This window comes from Coturnix japonica, chromosome 2, assembly GCF_001577835.2.
Source record: "Coturnix japonica isolate 7356 chromosome 2, Coturnix japonica 2.1, whole genome shotgun sequence".
Lineage (NCBI taxonomy): Eukaryota > Metazoa > Chordata > Aves > Galliformes > Phasianidae > Coturnix > Coturnix japonica.
In genome coordinates, this window is record NC_029517.1 from 87,126,469 (window position 1) to 87,149,951 (window position 23,483).

General features: G+C 40.8%; 1 protein-coding gene and 1 long non-coding RNA gene across 5 annotated transcripts in view; one reads left to right on the forward strand and one right to left on the reverse strand.

The window, feature by feature from the left end:
* LDLRAD4 (low density lipoprotein receptor class A domain containing 4) overlaps window positions 1-23,483 on the reverse strand; it is a 259,845-nt gene that overhangs the window by 79,421 nt on the left and 156,941 nt on the right. The gene's annotated exons all lie outside the window — the stretch shown is intronic.
* On the forward strand, window positions 8,579-16,993 carry LOC107309941. 3 transcript variants are annotated; one of them, XR_004306181.1, is made up of 4 exons: window positions 8,579-8,700; window positions 9,066-10,135; window positions 11,258-11,400; window positions 11,768-16,993. It is a non-coding gene; the product is annotated as an uncharacterized LOC107309941 (long non-coding RNA). The 3 variants fall into 3 exon arrangements; XR_004306180.1 differs by having other exon boundaries at window positions 9,066-11,400; XR_001553401.2 differs by having other exon boundaries at window positions 10,000-11,400.

A 23,483-nucleotide genomic window follows, 5' to 3' on the forward strand; every position in this document is an offset into this window, starting at 1 on the left:
CCTGGCCTACTCAGAGAAATCAAGCCACACTACTGCAGCACTCTGCAAGGACATGCATTAACTCATTATCAAGAAGTTATAATGCATACTAAGCAGAGTTAATGTGAGGAGCAAGCAAGAAAATTATTGTCACCTAAGTACAAACCACGCTAGAAGTATTACAGAGACCGTTTGCAGAGGAGAAATTATTTGCCAAAACTCTTCACACAGTCAGCAATTTACAGGGTTTTTTGCCCCCCTAAATTGTACAACTCTGATTATGATAATAACTCTAATCTGATAGCGTATTTGCTGGAATGGACCTGACAAAGCAGCTATCACTAATGAAGCGCAAAGCCCATTACAAGATGGAAACCGGTGAAGCTATTAGGTCCTTCAGGACTGGCAAAACGCCAGGTGATGATGGGCTGCCAAGCAAGTTCTGTAAAGCTTATCAAGACCAGGTGGGTCCCCATCTAACAGGCAGCACTTCTGAAAAGGGAAAAACAAGACAAATTTTTTGCAATCCATTTCATAGCGCTATCATTTCTCTTATAGACAGAGACACCCAGAAAGGCAATCAGATGCCACGGATGATGGATACACTGTAAGAATTTAGCAGATCAATCGGTCTAAGAATGGTCATCTAATCTTATAGCCCAGCTTGTATTTAGGGTGTATGCTGAAGTATAGGAGAGCTTAAATATCATACTAAGACCAAGAAAATAATTGCCAGTGTAAAATCATAGAATCATAGTTAATTACCAGAAGCAGACTACTAATGAGAACCATAACCATATACAAGTTTGCCAAAAGGGTTCTGTTTTGTTCAGTTAGCCACTGTCTCCTGTGGGTTCTGAGACTTCCAAAGCTAGTCCAGACAGGAAGTATGAGAAGAAGATGTTGAAGGCCCAAGAAGAGCACAGAAACATCATTTTACCTCATGCAGCTCAGAGGAGAACAATTAGATTTCTCAACTTTGAGGCTCCCCAATGGAGGAAAGCAGTCCTTTTACCCGTATTGGTCACACGCTGCTACTGACTCACCAAAAAACATCAAAAACGTTTACTAGAGAAGGAAGCCTTTGTACAGCCACCTCTTGTCTGACGGAGAAAGCAGGAGACCTGGTGTAGGCCACGGAGGAACTGCCAGTTACCGATATGCAGTTGCAAATATATGTACACATACATATTTTATTATTTTTTAATTATTATTTTGTAAAACATTCTCTCTTGATTCAAGTACTTCAAAACATTGCTTGCACTCCTATTTCAGCTTGAATTTTTTTTTTTTTTCTGGAAACAAACAAGAAGAAATATCCCCAAAAGACACTAATATGAGCAATCACATCTATAAAATTTATACAATGCTGAAAGAATGTTGCAGCTACTTCATCACTGTTACTGATATTTAAAGGCCGGTTCGCTGAATCTTAAGATCTTCAAATTAACCAAGTATTTAATGCACTGCTCTGCATTCCTGGGTTAACCAAATCTGAGCGATAATTTGAGCAAAATAAAGCATGACCTGGATTAGGTAATGGATGATGAGGTGCAATTAACATTACTATTCAAAGTAGTGGGCCAGATTCTTTCTCTTTGCTACAGAATTTCTGCTTGGTTCAGCAGGAAGGAGGGTCAAAAAAACAATTACTGCTCCCAACTTCTTTGATCCAGTCTTGAAACACAGACAAGCCTCAAGTCTGCTTTAACATGCAGCAGAAGGCAAAACCCCTTAAAACACACTCTGACAGTTTGACGCTTCAAGAAAACATGAAGACTTCAGCTTCTCCACGTCTCCCTGTTGGTTTTAACAGAAATGGTCTGTAGGATGCTGTAAAGCTGTGAAGTTTGTTTTTTAAAGAGAAGTTTATCATGAAGGTTAACTGGGTAAAGTTGCAATTCAGTGACTTTCCTAGAGAGGAAATTAAACCAAAACCAGGCAGTGATCGCTCCAGAGAACTTGCAGCATGTCCCAACTTAACGCTAAACAAGCTCAAGAAGTGCTTCCTTTGCTCACTCATGGATGCCGTCTGAGCAAAGCTGCAGCATCAGATGTTACACAGGAAGCTTGGTGAGGCTCAGGAGACAGCTCGGTGCTTCATTCCCACTCGGTGACAGCCAGGAAATCCCTGCGTATTCCACAGCTAATTTACACCTGAAGCATCTGAAATAACCACTAGTGAAGTGCTCCTGATGTGACTCACTGCATTTCGCCTTCTGCAAATTTGATACCAATATTGTAAAAAAGAATTTGAGCCCCTTAATTTGCTATCAGGAACTTGCTCTCATCTTTAAGGTTTCTGGTACCGAGAACAGCTTCAAAGAAACTCAGCAAACAATTTATCCATATCAAACCACTCACTGAGGTAGCTTTGTGGACACCTGTAACCAAGAAGGAATTCTGAACACACAGAGACTGAGTGTGATTCCATCAGGCTGCCATTGCCAGTCTGAGAGCTTGTACCTACAAGGTGCTGCTTCTATAGACTCTGAGGAGCCTGCACTAAATAATGCAGCGATTTTGGGACTTCCAGAAATTCAAAGCCATTTGGAAATGAGGAGTTACCAGTTCTAGGACTGTGCAACCACACATCCAGCTCCCAGTTCTATAAGGTAAAGAAATTTGTCTTCTTCCTATGAAAAGGACGGATCGTTTAGATCTAAATGAATTTATATAGAACCTATGGACATAACAAATACTGTGGCCAACAGCGCTCAAGCATCTTATCTGTGGACAAGTATGTAACATTACTCTGCAATCTGCCAGTGATTTCAAAGGTTCATTTTAAGCGCTGCTTTTACTTCCGAGTTCTCAGGAAATAAAGATTTTTAAAGAATCAGGAATGGCCAGGCACATAAGAACAGACGCTTCAAGCCACTGGTAAAGTGGAGGAATGACCCCTACAATAAAATGAAAGGAGGTGAATGATTTGTGACCTCTTTAAAGTCCCAGATCTCTTACTATCACTGGAAAACCTTACTCTTAGCGTTCAACCAGTGGCTATCAGTTGTGTCCAATCAGATTTATCTCTTGATGTGGAATCCAAATTCACAGCTAAGGAATGGATTTTGTCTAATTATCTAATAATAATAATTATAAAACAAAAACAAAAAAAAAAGGAATTGGGTACACTCAGCAAAGCTTCAAGTGAGCACCAGTTTTGTGCTGATTTTTGGTATTCCTCTCTTAGAGACGCCCACAGAACAGTGGTACAATTAGAGATTGTTAGAACTACACAATCTGAATACAAAACCCTGCTCATTCAGTTCCCTTTAATTCTGAGAAGAGAAATGCTTCCAGGTTGTCAACAACTGAGCTATCTTAAATGTTATTCATCATTCAAGACACACCAAACTTGACTACTTTCCATACTAAGATTTACCCTTCATGTAGCTATGAGAGAGATTACATCACAGAGAGAGAAATGATGCAGGTGGCTGCAGACCAGTATGTGAGATATTGTACCTTAGTGACATCATTTTTGTGTAGTGTCACTTGGATGAGCAAATAAAAAGGAAAAGGCATTAGATATAAAGGTCTGCTTTCAAACACAACTTCCATCCTTCCCTGAAACTGCAGCAATAAGAATAATTCAGATTTTTACAGCTGCAGCAATCAAATTTCATTACACTTACAGTCACATGAATATTTTCTCTCTAACACCCCAGCACTTGGTGATTTGTAAGGTCTCTTTATCCAGCTTTGAGCAAAAAAAGGTGCAAATTATAATGCCCGTTACAGTCACTCCCCTCAGCTTCCTCTGCCTGTGCTTGAGATGTTCAGAGACTAAACCACATTTAACAAACTCAATTAAAGTGTGTTCTCCAAACAGCCGCACACAGATAACATCACATCCTGACTTTCGGTAACAGTCCCAACACTTTGGCATTACAATAATATCAGTTTTCTGTTTTCTTAAGCAGAGTCTTTTCTTGGTTGGTGTTTTTTGTGGTTTTTTTTTCAGTCCAATGTTCCTTTTAATACTATTTGTACACTGAATCCTGTCAGCCTTTCCATTGGGAGATTTCTTCCAGTTCCAGACAGCCGTGACTGGAGCTTTAAGATCAGTTATCAAATCTGAAACTACTGAAATGTAGACAGTGTAAACCTAACTGCACATCTAACCGCAGACCTTTTAGTTTCCTATCACAGAATCATAGAATCACAGAATGGCTTGCATTGGAAGGGACCTCAAAGATCATCAATCCTTCTGCTGCTGGAGGCAGGATTGATAATTAATAGTTTGGGGTAGTAGTAGAACATATTTAAAAAAAAAGAAAAAAGAAAAAAAAGCATTTTGTTCTCTCTGAGCACCTTCCTTTAGAAGGGATTCCCCAGTATGCAGCCATTTACACCACTGTCTTTCTATAGAGAGCAGCACGGACATTTCGAGTAGCCCTTCAATTCAGCAGATGTGTCAGAACTCAGGTTGCAAGTAATGTGCAACTACGATCCAGAATTTCACCTTTTTCTCTCCACAACCATTAATGCACCAAAGCTTCGTGTCAGTAGACTTCCACATCACACAACACATGTAAACAAACAGCAGTGTTCACAGCAGAATGAACTAAGTTTGCGCATTAATAATGTTTTAATAATAATGGGATAAACGGCTTTGGGGTAATAAGCTCTGGAGTCCAACTTTAATAATAATTACCCACAGATCACATGAAAACATGCATAACCTCCTTATGCCTCACTGCATCTTCTTAGACATACATATATAATGTATTTCTTTTTTTATATATATAAAAGGTTTCATGTGAAACTTCCTTTTGACAGTGTCACTTCAGTACTGAATTGTTATTAGTGAATTACATTAAGAGGTTCAAGATAAGAGGATGTTTCAATTATACTTGTTAAACAGTCACATTCAACTCATCATCGTTTTGTCTGCATATCTGCTCTGTTAGTCACGCAAAGAGCAATGACGTGCACAAGGTCAAGATGTACAGAAGATGTGTCTGAGATCCAAGTCTCAGAGGGCTGGCAGTGGACTGCAGGTATGTACAACACCAAAGCACATGCACATGCCTTTAACTACTCATGCGTGCTTTTCACATCAACCCTAGCACCACACCACTCTCTTTCCTATTTTCAAACCCTGAACAGTAGAGTAGAACTACTGCAGGAAGGAGCTTCACTTTCCACTGATGCTAAACTGTATGACCCTGGTCTTTGGGGATTTCATTAAATCTTCTTGTAAGCAAACAGTGTTTTATTTGAGCAAGGATAGTGATGGAAGCCGTTCCACACACAGCACTGTGTACACGGAGATAGAAACGCACTGAGTAGACAAAGAAATAATCTCCCACTCAACGCCAACCTTTCAATATTGATTGAGTTTAGACTATTTTAAAGCATATCCGCAGGTACATTCCATAGCATCTTGCCAGAGGATCAGAAAACACAGCCCAAGTAGTTTCATGAATCACTGGACTTGAAACAACTCAGTGAGAAAATCGCCACTTTGAGCAGCTAAAAGTAATCTGAGGCTAACACTTCTCTTTTTACGCTACATTTTACCTCTGCTTTTGACAAATGTTGTCCACCTTTGGTTAGAGCCAAGACTAATGCGTGTTTCAGTAACTAAAATAAACATTCCGAATCCTGTAGTATGACAACTAAAGAGAAATACGGGTCTTTAAAAAAATAATCACACATGCACTAACACCACCACCTTAACGGTGAGTAACAGTTAAAGCATTTTGAATATACTTTTTGTTTCCCCTTTTGTGTATCTAAGTACATAGGATATTGCAAAACCACTTCAAAAGAACTCTTTGCTCCATGCCATGACATAATTTACCTAGTCATTCCTTATGCCAGTTCTTAAAGCATAAGAAAATAAAACCACCGATGTAACTATAGCCTATAGTGCTTTGGTATTAGGGAAACCTCAAAATCAAATCCATTTTTAAGTACAAGACATAGAAATGTGAACAAAGAAAAATCTACAACAGATTTGTGAACTGAAAATACTTTTGCCATAAGCACACTTACAAAGAAGGAAAAAGGAATCTGGTACTCTTACACTGCCCTCCCCACCCCATTCTCCAAAAATGAAGTGGCTAGATCACAGTTTCCTGCTGAATTCCCAATCCAGCTCCGTCTTTAATCAGTAATAACAACAATTAACATCTTGCAGGTTCTTTGGCTTATGTGGAAGGAGTGCAAAGTCCCAGTGGAGCTCCTGGAGAAACAGCAACCGCAACATGGCCAGTGACAACTGATGCAACTTGGCAAGTTCCTTTGCTGGCTGACTTACAAAGGCAAGAAGTAAGTGGATATGAAAGGGAGAGCTCCTTCCAGCTTGTACAGGGAGCAGCAACTTTAACTTGCTGAAGAGCTTTGCTGAAGCACGCGGGCAGTCTTACATGGCTATTACACACACTACTTTGCTGTTGGAGAGCATGCAACTCTAAGATACCAACACATCTCTGACATTCCTCCAGGGCTGAGGACTCCACCACCTCCCAGGGCAGCCCATTCCAACGCCTGGCCACCCTTTCCATAAATAAATTCTTCCTAATGTCCAATCTGGCACAACTTGAGACTATTTCCCAACACCCCATCACTTCTGAACTGAGAAAAGAGATCAAAATCCTGATTGCTGCAACATCCCTTCAGGTAGCTGTAAACAACCTCCTCTTTTCCAAACTAAACAGCCTGTCACTCCTGAAATGTCTTGTTTTCTAGGCCCCTCTACAGTTCTGTTGCTCTTCTCTGCACACACTTGAGCAACTTAATGCCCTTCTTGTAACGAGAGGCCCCAGGCCTCATATCTGAGGTGTTCATCATCAGTACTGCATACAAGGGACAATCCCTTCTCTAGTCCTGCCGGTCACACTATTTCGAATGCAGCTCAGGATGTCACTGGCCTTCTTGGCTACCTGGGTACACTGCTGGCTTATTTAAATTCATGCTACTCAACAACAGGCAAAGATACTATTAGTTAAAAAAGATATAGGAAACATTTCAGTTTGATGCCCTAATATAATGACCAAGAGACTATTTGGAGTTGCAATTATGTTACTAAGACAATACGGAGCTGGCAAAATCAGATTACTAATATCCAAAGTAGTGTGTGGTCTTAATTGCTGATAGGTGGATGACAATAGGAAGCTAAAAATTGAAGTTATGCTGCCTATCCATTTGACAACTGTTAATGGCACCACTATTAAAACAGCAGAAAAAAGCAAGCACTGCTGTTTATTTTTTATTGACTGATCTGCACTTTACTTGTTTATGTAAGTAGAACAGGATAGCTGTTTCTTTTTAATGGCATCATATCCTAAGGTAAAAAATCATTATGGAATAAGATCATAGCATCTGTAAGGAAGTGGTAAAATAAAAGAAAAAAACAAAGTCAAGAAAACGTACAGCTCACAATTCAGGGCATGGGTGGGGTGGAGGCTTAGGAGTTTAAAATCATCATCTGAAAAGATACATATGCCTAATGCAAATATTCATTCATTCAATGGATCCAGGAGTTCAAGGCCATTAACCCATTTCATATATGTTAAAAAGTAACTTCTTTTGCCACCAGGTGAACAGCGCCAGCACAGTTTTGTCATGTTCATGCAGGCAGAGATTGCTGATAAGATAACCACTCTGGAATCTACCACACCTCCCTATTAGGAACCTGCTACATTTCCAATTTAGATGAAGATGCAAATTGTTTTAACAAAAGATAAGCCACAGGACAACTTCTAGATACTTCCTTTTCTGGAACAGAAAACGCTTGCCAAAGAAGAGTGCTGTAATCAAAGAGTGACAGATTCTTTTTGTCTAAGCAGTGGGTTTTAAAAAGAAAATGTTAGAGGGAACATACTAAAAAAAGAAAAGAAGGATCACTTTTGCGTGGTCACTGGCCAAAAAGCATCACAGGTTACACTGGCAATGACTGTGACTACTGAAACAACAACGTATTTTCTCTAACATCTTAAGCAATAATGTTCTTGCTTTTGCCTTAGGTGAGGCAATATTGAGGGGAAAAAAGAAAAAAGAAGACTACATTCTGTTTCTATTCTCCCGTGAGAACATTTAAGGGAGTGGTGTTACAACCCACTGTCCATTCTTTCAGTCTACAAATGACAGAATGGAAAATGCCACCTTATTTCAGAAATGAGCTACTTCTTTCTTCTTCTGTTAGTCACTCCAGCCTGAAGGCACCAGGGGTATGGAGATGATTCCTTCAAACTCTTGTTTGGAGTATGAGGACCTCTCCTATCTGGCAAGTTAATGCTTGTATACCTTGATAACTTAGGAGCTCCATCTTCTGCTATCCCAGTTGGCCCAGACACTACAAAAGATTTAATTCACAAATCAAGAAGCTCACAGGCTTTTATAATTTAACTATAACTTAATATCCAGAAATATCTCAACAGTCTACTTGTCCTTTCAAAAAAGAATGATCTGATTTCACAGACCTTCTACTACTTCAACAACACGCCCGAAAGGTCTTCTGCATACGTCAAACTAGGCTGAATCACTAGCAACAGGAAATTGCCCTTTTCAACTGTGAAGCATTAGAAATACAGAAACTATGTAGAATTCAATTATCTTTTTTTTTTTTTGTTGCTGAGGGAAAGAAAACAATTCGCTCAAACACCTCCCACCTCTGACAAAATACAGTGTTTTGATGCTGCTTACCAAAAGCAAGCAACCATCTTTCTCCATCTCTGCCCATAAGGTCCGACTCTTCTTTCAACAAAGGTGAGGATTATGTTTCCCTCTTTGCCAATGGCATTTCTTTCATACTACTTTCTCAAAAGTTTGAGAGCACAGCACCTCCCTGTAAGGTTATGCTGCAACTTCGACAGACTTAACAAAAACACTGATAAAATCCTCATCAGTAAGGTTGAGCATTGGGCTCCCTACCACTTCAGGGTCCTCCTTTAATATTTCTAGCAAAAATATTAACTGCCACCCAGCCAAATTTATAGCCTTACAAATTAAAATGCTCAGCTCTACTAATTTCAGAATGGAGAACCAGTGCCTACTTCTGTGTTTTTCCAATGTCTTTATGAATATCACTAAAAGATACTGACATGTTTTATTTTTATTTGTTCATTTTTAAGGACTTCCTCCCTGAAGTCCCTCAGTAGACAGTGATACGGTTCCATTTAGGAGCAGAAAATTCCCTTTCTGGAAAATAACTCAGCCATTATGCAGGTCTACCAGAGGAGGACTCGACATCTCCAGTCTCCCACCCCATTTCCAGGAGAGTGATGCACATTTCAGAAATATGCCTCCTCAGAATGAGGACTATTAACAGGGAGAAGGAGGAGAAGTTACTTGCAGAGCATGGCCACCTGGCAGGGTGGGTCCAGCAGAAGAGATGTGTGTTTTGGCAGCCAAATGGTGTAATACGCCAATCAATTAAGGCCTTTTCTCCATGAGGTAGTTCCATACCATTCTTAACAGTTGAGCCAACTGCAATTTAGAAATACATCTACTGATTAAAATGGACAAGGAAACTATTGTATAAATACTAACTTTGTGCAGAATGACTTCAGATTTCTGATCACCAAAACAGAAGAAAAAGGGCTTAATTTCCCTGTGACTGCTCTCCATGTCTTCCCTGTAAAGTAAGCCACGGAACTAAACGCGGAGGAGGCCTACTTCATATAGGGATGGAATGGAAACAGATTTATGCACAGGAACATACTAGCGCTCCAACGCAAAGGCAGAGGGTTGATCTATCTGCTGCAGTGGACATCTGCAGCTCTTGAATACACAAAGACGCTACTGTAAGGGCTTAAACAAATGAGTAACGGTGACACTATATCCTGGACTGCTTGAACCTTGTTATGGAAAAAAGAAGCAGTAGCTAGGCAGGTGGATAGTATGACACTTTGAAAGATACTGCGGCAAAATCAACTGCTGTTGTCAGGGACTTGTATTTTTTTTTCCATTTTGAAGGGCTTTTTTAATTATTACTATTTTTATTACTACTTGTCAGACTGCTTGTCTGAAATACATTACGAGACTTAATTTATTTATTTTTTAAAGGAATACACGGCATGCTGGGAGTCTGTGATCGAAGACACTCTGCACAGGCCAACAATCGTAATTATGCTGTGATTTTATGCCCAGCAGGAAACTTCAGATTTGCCACCTAGGAACAAAGCTAAAGAAATGATCTAAGGTAGCCAATTAAAGTTTTCATAAAGAACCCCTCGTCTATCCTCAAAAACCAAAATCTCCTTTTACAGCACAATCCTCTTAGCACTTATCTCTCCCTTCCTCATTAATACAGTTTCACCTAGCTGGCACTGACACATGCAGAGACAGGGAGGGAGATACACACACATATATACACACTTTACTTTTTTTCCTTCTGTTCTCCTGACCTTTCTGATTTGGTTCAGCATTTACACTAGCCCACCTGTCTGGCAGATCTTCCCTGCAACGTGTCCTTCAAGATGAAAAACAGAGTTTGATAATGCATAGTGACAAACCTCGCAGAGAGCGAGCGGGCAAGCAAAAGAGAGAAAGCGCTAAGGGAAATCGCTTCTAACCAGGATCTGCTGCTGCACAGCTAATCAGGCAGGTATTCAGTTGTTCACTCCTGCAGACTTGCTTAGCATAGAAATAGGCTGTCTGCCCAGGAAGATGAGGTAATGTCTAGGTTTAATGCCAATCTCTGTAACTGGCAGGACACATTGGGTAAATATTTCTGCTGCAGGAGACCACATTAATTTGGTTTTGCTACCAGTTTTCATTATTGTTATTATTTCTATCGCTATAAATATGCATGAGTTTACCTGCTAACTTTCAGGATGCAGATGGCACAGTGTTCCAGGTAAGGCTGCCTGCACTTCCCACCTCAGAACTCCGGTATTGCATTCCCGCTTCAGAGCCTTCCTCATCCTCAGCATCAGTGCCATTTTGTCCTTCCATCCCTTCTGAAGGACCAGATACTTAAACTCTCTACCCCAGTTCTGCAGTACTAGTTACCCTTTTCCACTCAGAGCATATTTTGCCCCTCCTTACTGTACCACAAAAAAACACCATCTCTTCAATACTGCAGTGCTGTGGTCATTCACAATTCTTTCTTGGGCTTTACCTGCAGATTAATACAGCCATGTTTTCCAGCAAATGGTCAAAAATATGAACAAAATGAACATCAAACAAATCAGTTTTCTCACAAAACACTGCTAAACAAATGTGATCTTTTTGTCCTTTTCGCTCTCTTCACAAGTAGAAAAGATCTCAAAAAGCTAAAGCAGACACACAAGAAGTTTGCGTCTGTTTATCCATCCTGCAGCCTCCCCGACACAGCTCTAAAACTTAACATTTAAAGGAAATTGGGATTACACGAGCCTGTGGGAGAGCAATAGAAGAACCCTTCAGGAACAACCCAGTTGAATTCTGCGCAACATGGTGGCTCCAGAAGAGGCAGAGAGCCAGGTAGGTCTTGTGACATAGAAGGACATTTGTAGACCCTCTTGTGGTTGGTTTACAGACAGTAGTTTCCCCAAAGTGACTTGCTTCTGGCCTTACTCACCATTACTTCTCCATCAGACCAAAAACAAATGATGTTTAAAAAAGAAAATGTCCCAAACTTTTCCCAGTGTACCACATTGTCAGATCATCTGCTCTTGAGCTCTACCATCTACTTGAAAATATCCTGAGAGCTTGCAGGCTCATATTTGGTTAGAGGCAAAGGCAAAGACTTTGTTTTGGCAAGTAAACAATAATCAAGGGCTTAACACTGCCTTTATTCAATTAAAAAAGCCTGAAGTATAAATGGGCATTTTTCTCATTTTTTCATCAGGTCTCTTCAGAAGAGCAGATTCCAGCCACTTAAATATGATCCATATTGATTTCTTTAAATACACAGCACTGTCAGCATAACGAGTGTGACCACGCTCTGGATGCTACCATGCTCCATCTGCAGGCACCGCGGCAGCAGCAAGCTCAGGCCAAGGACCCCTCCCTTCTCATGGGCTTGTCAGCCCCAGCTGTGGGACAAGCTCATACCATTCCGTGGTTCCTGGGCTTGAACCAATTTTCAAATCTCTAGCTCAAGTCCAACATGGAAATGCTTGCATTTCACATTTCAAATATCTCTTTATATTCTATGTCTGTGCATGATCGCGTGAATGTCAGGTAGAATCAATTGTGGTCACATTCTTCTGCTCGAAAGTTTCAAACAATCTTTGCTGTATTAGGACTGAACAAATTCTTTGCAAACTGGTAGCAAATCTCTCGCATGAAAACGACTTTCTTCCTTGTCTCACCTTTCATCTCTTGAATGTCAGCACATATTTTAAATCACATAGCATCAAAGAGGATAGGGATATGTTTCCATTCATTCTTTTCCCTTTGATACCAGAATATAGATGAGCACTTTAGTTTAAAATCTGGTACCACTTGTGATACACACACTTAGGACAGCACACCAACTCCTCATTTTTTGTCCTCCGTGCTTCAAGACATATTGCATTTTTAAACCACACTGTTCCATTTGGTTCCACCATAACCACCTCCTGCACCAGATTTAACAACTACAGTACACAGCCTACCACATGAAAGTAGGGTACTCGCTTTCTTGGGGTTCAACTAATTCTGGGCAGACATACGGTCGTACCCACTTTTATTACAGTCGCGTATTTCAACCAAGCTCTTTGTAGTTTCTGCTCAGGCATCTCAATTACATTACAAATTTGTAATCACTACCAGTGATTCAAACATGAAAGGAACATTTTATGAGCAGAAAGACTTAAGATCTGCATGAAGAGGAGAGGCAGAAAATGTCACGGTTTCTTTCAGATGTCTCTTTATGGCAAACAGCAAGGATAAGTGAAGCTGAGTAAACTTATGTAAATAGTACATCTGAAACGAGGTGCGTTTTCTTCCCTCTCACGTGCCCCAGACAGCAGCAGTATCTGACAAACCTGAGATGGAAAATGAAGCAGAGACCTATGTCAGAACTAGAAACGAACATGACTCTGTTTGGCAAGAACGCAGTGACTATTCACAGGCTGACTACACGCCAGAGCATGAAGAAAGAAGCCCATTTTCTGATTTAGGGATGGACGGGCACAGAAATCCAACCTGAAAGGAAAAGAAGGAAAAAAAGTCCCCCCTCACAATGAAGAAAAGAACAGCTAAAATGAAATGCATGGTCTTAACGTTCCTGCCATCAAGAAATGCGACTGCCCAGCAAGATTCAGTAACACAGGCTGACAAGGCGTAGGTAATGGATGTGCTCCACACACATTTCCCGATAGGAATCTGTTCACATATTACATATTCAGCTGAGGCCATGCCCTGGCAAAAAAAGACCAGCATGGATTTGACAGATGACACATTAAAGAGATTTTTCAATATTTTGTAGCAGAAAAATGTGTCTGTTTAGAGGAAAGCTGGATATGCCTGCTGCAAAACAGCAATGGCATCCAAGTATTGGACATTACCAGATTGTACTGTATACCAAAGTGCTAACACTCTTCTTCGCATGCTTCCATTTGCTGCCAAAACCAAACCAAAATGGGAACTCATCTCCAGGTCTGTCAAGTTCACATATTCTACAAAGGACAATTTCACTTTAAAATACTTGACTAGAAATTATTTTTAGCAATTCCAGCTTTAAGTCATGATGTCATCAATACACAGGAATCACGGACAGCTGCTTTGGAGTGCCACTACCCCTTGAGGTCAGCAATACCTCTGTCTTACGTCCCTGACTTACTCATTCTCTCCTTTGGTATGAAATGTCCCTCAAGAGCTTTAGCCACGTTCAGTTTGTATCCTGGAGACAAAGTCTAGTGACAAGACAAAGAGAAATGGTAATTGTGACACTCAGCTTTCCCAAGGACACCCAGATTCTTCCAACAATTTTTCATGTTGGGATCTTTAGGATTTTATTTATTAGCAGATTTTAGAGATGGAAACATGAGCGTCCTATAGCCATGAACTAGGTCTGTAGAGTTAACGTCCTGCTCTGAACCAGGCCAAGTCTGAGCCAAAGCACTGCCCTCAGGGTGTCCTGCCAAGCAGAGACAAGAGAGCAAGGCAGACCGTTGGGTATGCCAGATTCTCTGTGACATGAAATATGTGGCATACTGTGGGTGTAAGCCTTGGCAGCCAGAGCAGGAAAGCTGCAGTTTGTGAGTGCTGAAGTACTTGTGACAATGAGATGAGGTAAAAAAACACTGTCTTTCGGAAGATGGGTAGGGGGAAAAGGTCTTTCCCTGCCTCTAGACAGGAACTCACAGCAGTGCCCAGCAGCTGAAGACATGGGATCAGGCCAATCCATCAGCAGCAAGCAAAGGGTTTGATAACTGGAGAGGGAGATCTGGTGGATACAATGAGGGCACACAGAGAATTTATTAAAAAAATATATTAAAAAATCAAGAGGATTTTGACAACAGGCGCACAAAAGTCACTCGGCAAATCTCACACACATCTTCAGGATGATGTGAACTTCTCACTTTTCCCTCCACTATGCTGAGGAAATTCTCCCCAAGCCCCTCAAGTGGTGACAAGTGCTCTTAATCCTGCTCCCTGCCAAAACTCCTTTGTCCCCCCAACCTGCTATAACGGCAGTGCAGAAAGAAGATGGAAGAGGAGGAAGTAAAAGATTCAGTAACATGGCTTTCCTGTTTCCCAGTCACTGAAAACAAGGTTGATGGATCTTTTCCTGAGAGAAAAAAAAAAAAAAGCTTCTGTGTAATTGAAGTTTTTCTTATTTGCCATGTCCTAACTGTGTATCATAACCACAGGACTAAAAGCAATATTCAGTTCCCTTCAACGCAAGCAGAAATCATAGAATCATAGAATTACCCAGGTTGGAAAAGACCTCAAAGACCATCAAGTTCAACCACAGTCTAACCATAGTACCCTATCTCTAACAACCCTCTGCTAAATCATAACTCCAACCACCACATTTAGAGACCTGAGGATAGGGATTAAGTGAATAACAAAGCCTATCTTCCCCCTTATTTAATACTTAAACTTCCTTTAACACCCCCATATAAGCTAACCGAAATTTAAATATTTAAAGAACTTCTCAATTGAACTTTTGACAACTAATGAAATTCTCCCCTCAAATACTTCCATTACAAATTATTTCAGTTTGATATAAACTTACGACAAAACTTATTCAGCACTGAGGTTTGTTTCTCAGCAAGCTTACATGGCGCCTGCCTTACAAGGAGCATCTACATTACGGCCCTAACTCCTGGACAGCACAGCTTCTCGCTCATCTCTACCAGTATCTTTGTACCAGCAGCTGCAGGTCAGACAGTCAGGAGATCCAGCTTGCATTGATACCAACCTCTTGCTTTTCAGAGCAAAAAGGCAGCATTTCTCCCCCATTTATGTTAGCACGAACAGTTCAACATTCAAATTGCTTCTTAGTCTGTTGGTTGCCTTTGTGGCAATTTCAAATACCAGTGACAAGACATTACCTAATTTTGTTTAACGGCTGAGGTTTTGTGGAAGCAAGCAAACTAATTTTCTAACCTTCTTAATTACCTTTAGTTTCTGATCTGTAGCCACTTATCCCTGATGACAAAAGAGACAGCTGATTTCTCTGTGACAATACTAAATTAGGCAAAATGCTGAGTTTTAAAAAGCTTATTTGCATTGCTCCATCCTTCAGACTCCTGGACTTCTTATGGAAAATGCCTTGATTGCCACCTCACCACGTGCCGCCAGCTCCTCCTCTCTGTCCTTCTCTTGTACCCTCTGGGTAGCAGAGAAGAAGAAGCATTGACAACACTTTCACATAGCTAATCTTTATGAACCAACAGCATTTCTGACAACCCATTACCTAGAAACTATGGCTATTACTGGAGGAAAGACATTTTTCAACTACTTAGAAGGATACAGCAACAGCTTCATAAAAGCTTGACAAGTACATCGCATGTATCGCTTCAAAACTTTACGCTACTCTACATCATCGCTCAGCAATCTCAGTTCTCCAGGAAATAGTTTTTCTTCTTTTTTTCTCCTAAAAGTCGTGCAGTTTGCACACATAGGCTGCAAAAACCAAGCTCTCTCCAGGCGATAAACAAGTTAACTCACCGTAAGTAGCAACCCTAAAGTCATTTCTTAAGCTGATGAATACAAGGCATTTGTTTACTGAAGCCAATAAAAAAAATAACAACAACGTAATGTTCCCTTTTTCAGCAGGAAGCTCTGGTTTGCAAAGAACTTTTGGCAGTAATGTCCTGAATTCCTTTTCCTTGTGCAGATCAACTAATCTAAGGCTAACCAATTAATTAAAAAGATGTTATAGAGAACAATACTGGATCGTTTTAGCCCTTTCTCCGATTCTACTGTTCCTTTCATAGAACGGTGCCTTCACCTTCACTTACGAGTGCAATGGGCAAGCAGTGTAGGCAGCAAGAGACGGCTGCCGTGAAGAGCCACCACCAGGAAAACAGCTTCAGCACAACAGGATGGACCTACTTGGCATCACTTCAGCTGAAAGAACATCATATGAAGGAAAAACAAGTCGGGATTTCAACCACCCACCTATGCCCGTTCATGACTTTGCTTCCTCACACTACCCACTCCACGGCACAAAGTTGGGCCCTAGGTTCTCACTTCCACATTGAGGAGCAGAGTGGAAAGTTCAATAACCTTTCCAGCACTGTGTATTTTAACATTAAAACGCCTGTGCAAGCAACAGTTCCTTCCTCATTTGTGACCACACTTCTTCCCTGCATAGTTACAGACTATTTATCTTTTTCAGTAACTACGATACTTATCCTTTCCTTATAACCTGCAACTCAGCTTATGACACCGAGACCATTAATATCTGCTATATTCTGGTTAAAGTTAGCCTCGTGAAGCTATAGCCATTGAGCAGAGATGGCTAAAAGTAATTCATAATGCTTCTAAGCTTTCACCTGCTGGAAATGCACCAAAATTTGCTTTTTAAATATAGATCACTGCAGGCTGCTGTTGAGTCTCAGGTCCTTCTCTACAGTGATATCTGTTTATTAAACCCTTTTTTTTCTTTGTAAACACAGCAAGTTCATTAAAGATCTCATTTATAATAAAGTGTTTTCCATCCAAGCCAGCAGTTTTCCCTTTAATTCTGACATCCAAGCACCATTAGGTCTAAGGAGGAGCACTGAAGTTCCATCAGCCTTTGTATTCAGAAGACTATCTGCGACATACCCACGTAACTGATCACCTTTAAAAAAAAACAACACACTTACTTTGGGACATTCAGTAAAACACAGACAAGGGTTTTTATTTCCCATTTTCACTGAATATATGTTTTCATGTCAGCCGGAGTGAAAGCTAACACAGTTGGAATATAGTAAATGTCAATATTTAATCTGGCCTTTCCTTTCCAATTTTTTAAACCACAATGCATCATCCCAGCATGATTAATAACAACTCTTCTGTTGCTTTTCCTGAACCGACCTGAGGTATTTTTGTTGCTAGGTAATGCTTTGTTGTGAGCTGTCCTCCTAACATAGGAAAGATTAAGAGATCTCAGATGGAACCAAAGACGCATGCCAGTAATCACAGCTGAAAGGCGCTTGCACTTGACATCTTCAGATGGGAACAACATGTCTATTGTTTGGAGCCATCAGTCCTTTGCTACAATGCCTGACAGACAAAACCACCTACCTTGTCAGGAATTGGGAACCTTGTCAAGAAGTCATTTGTACTGATTGGATAAACAAAAGGGGAACCTGAAGCAGCAGGTTCATAAAACAAACAAAATGTCCCAGAAACGGCCCTTATTCACCATTACATTTCCGAGTAAAAAGGAGCTCTAAATCTACTTCAAGTGGTCCCAGGAGGATCCAATAGTCATAAAGAAATCTTGCACTGACCTCAAGCTTCCACAGCAGCTTTTATAAGAATACAATACAGAGCTGCCAAGGGAGTGGGCTTAGCCAGAGAAAGGAGATTTTTGGCCAAGACATTCCTCCATCTGACTAATCCTTGGCTTTTCAAGAGCCTGTTGGAGCCACTGGCAGCCTTTTCAAAAAACCTAACACCTCTTTAGTCCCAACCTATATGAGATAATATTTCAGCAGCCCCAAATCAGGCAAAGGTGTAGTCACATTTCCTCTGGACTTTAACTATTCCTCCACCTGACAATGGCATTTATTTGAAAACACTTTTTCTATGCAAAGATCAACATTCTTATTAGTGTATCTAAAAATACATAGCCATATCTCCCAGTTTCTGAGCAATACCCTTGGCAGAAATAAAGGAAGCCAGACTGACAGAGAAGTTATACTCCAAGATTACTGCGCTGTATTCCTTGCCAAAGGGTAATCTGTCAGTGCACTTGACAAACTGAAAAAGGGGAACATTTTTAGAGCCAGCCCCAGAAAACAACAGAAGTGAAAAACAATACTCATACCCTTGCTGAAAATATCACCATATAGCCTATAATATAAGGAGGGGAAATAAAAGGAGAAGGAAAAAAAAGAAGAAAAAGAAAAAAATCACTGCACCAAGAAACCTAAATCCTTAATCTTATATCCTTTAAGAACAGCTGAGTAAATAGGAATACATTCTGCCTTTCCCAGTTAACAAGCTAGTTGTGCATTCTGGTGGCACCCAGACTCCCATCAGGAGCCAGAGATCCTTTTCAGCTAGGTGCTGTTAAAACACTTACTAAAAGCACAGACAGCCCCAAAAGCTTTATTATCTAGAATAAATAAATTATCTTGAATTAAGATTCAATTTTCCAGCAGTGCGGGTAATTAAACACTGGAACAGGTTGCCAGGTGGTAGACTCATCACATGGAGTCTTGAAGAGAGACTGCATTCTCTCAGAAAAATATGTTTCCTACTGATTTATAGGAAAAGCTAAATGGCTAACACTAAAAGGGAGGATCAAGTTGAAAAATTACTGTGATCGGTTCTGACCCCCGCACACATGAATCCCCCTAGTCTCTCATTGTGTTAAGCCAAAGGCAAGTAATTAATAGTACTGCGCTCAAGTGTTACTGATACTTGGAGCTCTGCATAAGGAAGCAACGACAACCAAACTTCACAGCTTCATCAGCTGAGGAGGAGATGTTTTCCTCGTTGTATATTTTCCAGTTTTATTTTTCTTCCACGAACTATAGAGGTCCTTCAAAGTGCTGTGCCACTGCAAGAGTCATTGGACAGGATACAGCCACATTTTATGGTTATACAGAGGACTTTACTTCAGTGCCTAAATGATGCATGCCATTCAGTTGCTACTGGAAGCGTAGAGGGTGTTTTCTGCAATGGTCTTGTACTTCTGCTTTCTTTCTTAGCAAGGAGTATGTATCACAGGATTGAAGTCCTTACTTCTGCTCATCCACGTGGGCATCTCAAACCTTCAGTGTGACTTCTGTTCAAGCTTGCTTTCTGATGTGGCATGCAACAATTTAAGTACAACTGTTGAGGTCAACACAAAGGGTACATAAAGAAAATTCCAAGGTCTTTTAGTCCCTAGAATTCAAAGATCTATTGAAGTCCTTCAGTCTCTAAATCCCGTGAAATATATAAAATAAATTTTCCATGAGCAAAATACACCCGAAACAGTATTTTCTGCCGCAGGTAACTGTCATTTTCAGTTTAATTACTACTAAACAGCTTAAACTTCATTAAATACCTCACTGTGTCTACACAACTGCTTTGGTTACTTTAAAGCATTAAACTACTTGTCCCCAATGACTTCTTACTGAACGGCATTCTACTACATGTCTGGGAGCTTTTTTTCCTTTATTGGATGCATTACAGACCACTGTGCACAGGTAGTTATAAACAGTGTGCTACTTCTATACATTATTCATATGAGTTACTACATTAACACAACTCAGAAATGCAAAATGGATTCTTTGTAATAGCATTCTTCTCGTGGATTAATAGAAATCTCTGTGAGAAAGTTATGGGGGCCTAAAGGAGCAAAACTTCTTGGACCTTGGCAGTGGAAACAACAGTGAGACCTTCGAGATTATGCTGGGTTTTGTTATTGCAGCTTGAGGAAAGCTGGCAGACTGCTTGCCACATCCCACACCCTTCCCATATCCCTGCCAGCTGTCTTGAAGAGTGAAGACAAATTAACCTTAAAAACCTAAGGTAGTCGGCCAGAGGCTGTGGAAATGCTAAAAACAAGAAATGGCTGAGCCAGCCAAATCACTTCATTTCCTTAGGCAACAGCAAAGAGAAAGGGGAATAGGCAAAAAAACTTCAGGACACAGGGGGCTTCAGGGATGTGTGCTATATATATACATATATATATATATGCAGTAAATATATAAGCTTACTTGAGAGGAAAGTACTCCCTGAATCAGAGAAGGGAAATAGATGAGAAAAGTTAGTGCTTCAGGTTTAAAAAAACTCATAAAACCCCCCAAAAAAGCAGTCATTCAAAATTCAGCAGTTTTTACTTCTTTGATTGAAAGTCAGTGACCAAGTCTGATATTTTTTTATGTTCACATTCTAGTCTGAATTCTAGACACAATGCAAAACACAAAGAATACAAAACCATTCCTATCAAAGAAAAACAAAATCAAAGCCCAAAAGTCCACATAACCACCACTTTTCTGAAAGCCCTGCTTCTGAAACATTACAAGAAAAATCATTTGCGTCCCAATGCCATTTGATCTGGCATTGCTACCCAGAAATGCTACAAAGTTTAATCAATAAGACAGCTTCTAACCTTCAGGGATATTTTAATCATCATAACCATCCATGGCTATCAGCTTAAATTGTGCGTCCACTCCTAAAAACCTTCTTCAAGGAGGATTCATTCTACTGGCACAGGTTTTAGGGCATATATTTGATGATATAACGAATACTAAGATTCTGAGAGAACCATGAAATTTCTAAAATGGAGTATGCATGCCACCCTATAAAGCATATAATAAAAATCCGTGTCAGATCAGTGCAAACACCAAAGTTTATGCAGAGCAGACGTTTGCCTAGTAAGCACTATCAGCATAGTGCCTGGTTGAATGCTGCAGCAGGAGCATCATTTGTCCAGAGGGCTTTATCCTGGTTTCAAGCTGAAGTAAGGTCCATCAGTACAAATACCAGTTTCATCTAAAAAACACAACACAAAGCAAAAAAAAAAAAAAACCCCCAAAGCAAACCAATCCAAAATCAAACCAACCCATGTTAATACTCTGGACAGTTACACCTGAGTTACATGGTGTCTTTCTCTGGCAGGGGGGGGACCTTTGGGATGACCCAGGCACTCTCTACAGGACCGCAGTCACCCAGACCTGACTCATCTCATGTCAGCAGCTGAGCCACTTGGACAGCAGTTTGCTTTAACTGCAGTCTTTGAGGAGAAAAACAAAACAACAAAAAACCTTCCGTCACAGATGGGCATCACCTATCTCGTACAGCCATATCACTCCTTTCCAAATGCAGGAGAGATGAAAGCCTTCTCTCTCAAAAAATAACGAGACACAGCAAATTAAGCATTGAGATTAAAAAGCAGTTTCTGATCAGTGGGCAACTCCCGTGCTGGAAGCAAAGGAAGATACTGCTGCCTGTTGATAAACATCACGACTCCCTGACAATGCAGGTTACCACTTTGGAGGCACTGCCAGAAGCAGTATCATCACCAGCACCAAGGAGCTGGCAGGACGCAGCATTACATGGAGAGATCACCCGAAGGTCACTGAACATTTACCTTATGGTTACAAGCCAAAATGAGATTATCATCGCCATGTATGACACCTAATAAACGCACAAGAGGCTGCAAGGGATGCCAGCTTGTCTGGACTGACAGCCATTCAAACCTCTGGCTGGCAGAGGGGAGAACGCACAGTGAGCACTCACATCCCGGCAGCCTGTTTGGAAGGCCACCCGCCATGTCACCACAGGCAGCGGGCGCCATGTTGTGCTGAACGCCTCAGCCCATGCGTGGTGCCAGCAGCCTGCAGAAAGCATGGCAAAAGGGCAGAAATAATTCCTACAACAGCACATGAATGTAAATAAGCAAATTAATCAATGGGGCACTGTCCCAAGGAGGGGTATTACTTCACAGTACTTCAACAAGGTACAGCAGAGAGACGACAACAACAACATGCTACATGAAACAGTCACAGATAAAACCATCCAGCACTCTGGAAAGCATCAGACCTTCCATACTTGCAGGCCACAAAACCAGCTGATCTGCTGTCCAGTACTGGGTGGGATCTATAGCTCACCATTGCCCTCAGCCCGCTCCCAGCCCTGTGACCTGTGGGGACAACTCAGTGCCAGAAAGGATGTGGGTCAGACATTAGGTCTGCACCCAATGTGAGCAGGCACAACTGGGGCCAATGTGCAGGCTCGCTATTGTTTAATCATATTAATCAGATTAACACTAATAAGGAAAACTGTATAGGGTGCTTCAGTGCTGAGTATGCACTGAAGTATTCAGTCATTGCTGCCTTTCTCTCCACGTGTATTTCCACCAGCAGCTCCTCCCTTCTTTGGAGAATATGTTAAAACTCTTCATGAGATTGACTATAGGGTACGTTTACGTAAAATCCAAAAGAAGCCTCTGATTGAAGAATATGTTATTTGTGGCAAGTGCTATTTGCCACTGACATAGCTAACACGGATAAAGATTGTTCTTACGTAGCATAAGGCAGCAAAAGATACTTCATGACTTCTACAGTCAGTTTAGGGAAAGAACAGAAAAATAAGTCATCCTGCTCCAGCTGCTCGGGATCATATCAACTAAACATGTTTGTCTGCTCCTAGGAAACCTGGTCTCTTTGGGAATTATAGAGGGGAAGATGCTGAGTCGTCTCAACAACTTTAGATGTAGCCCCTGAGGTTCACCGTGGCAAACAAAGGTAAGGAAAAAAAGCAACACTCCTTAGGAGCATGCCCACGCTATTAGTAAAAGCCTTTTTAAAACAACTGATGCTTTGATTTTGTTGCCTTCACAACATCAGGAAAACAAGAGTCACACCTCACGCTGACTAATAATGAGCTGACTTCACCTAGTCAGTGGGCAGACATTTACGTGGCCCCAAGAATATCCCACCGTTCATCCTACGCCAGCAGAAGGCACCATCTGGCCTACTATATTGGTGTCGTATCTAATTTCTGAAATTATGTAGGGCACTCTTTCAGAGAAGTAGGTCGCTGTGATATTTTGGATGCAGAGGTCTTCCACTCTTAGAGACCTGAATCAAACTTACATGTAAGCATAGTGCTGGTTGCTATGACATAACTGCAAGCTTGTTTATGTTATGAACACTGTGTAATGAAGTCTGCATGCAGACTCCTCTATTCTGGGATTGAAAGTACTTTGACTTATGAGTTATGGCAAACATTTTCAGTCTGGGTATCTGCTGTCACAGGAACTATTTAGAAGGCAGTGGGGCAGAAAGGCGTGCATAAGGGGGAAGGTGCTCAAGGACATATCAAAGGAACAAGATTACTACTCAAAAAGAAATAAAGAAGTGCATGAGGTAGTGTGTTCCTTAGATTCCACTCTACTTAAGAAAAGGCTATTTCTAGTAACGTCCTGCACCCCTCAAAGTAAACGATTAACTTTGCACATCAGTCACCAA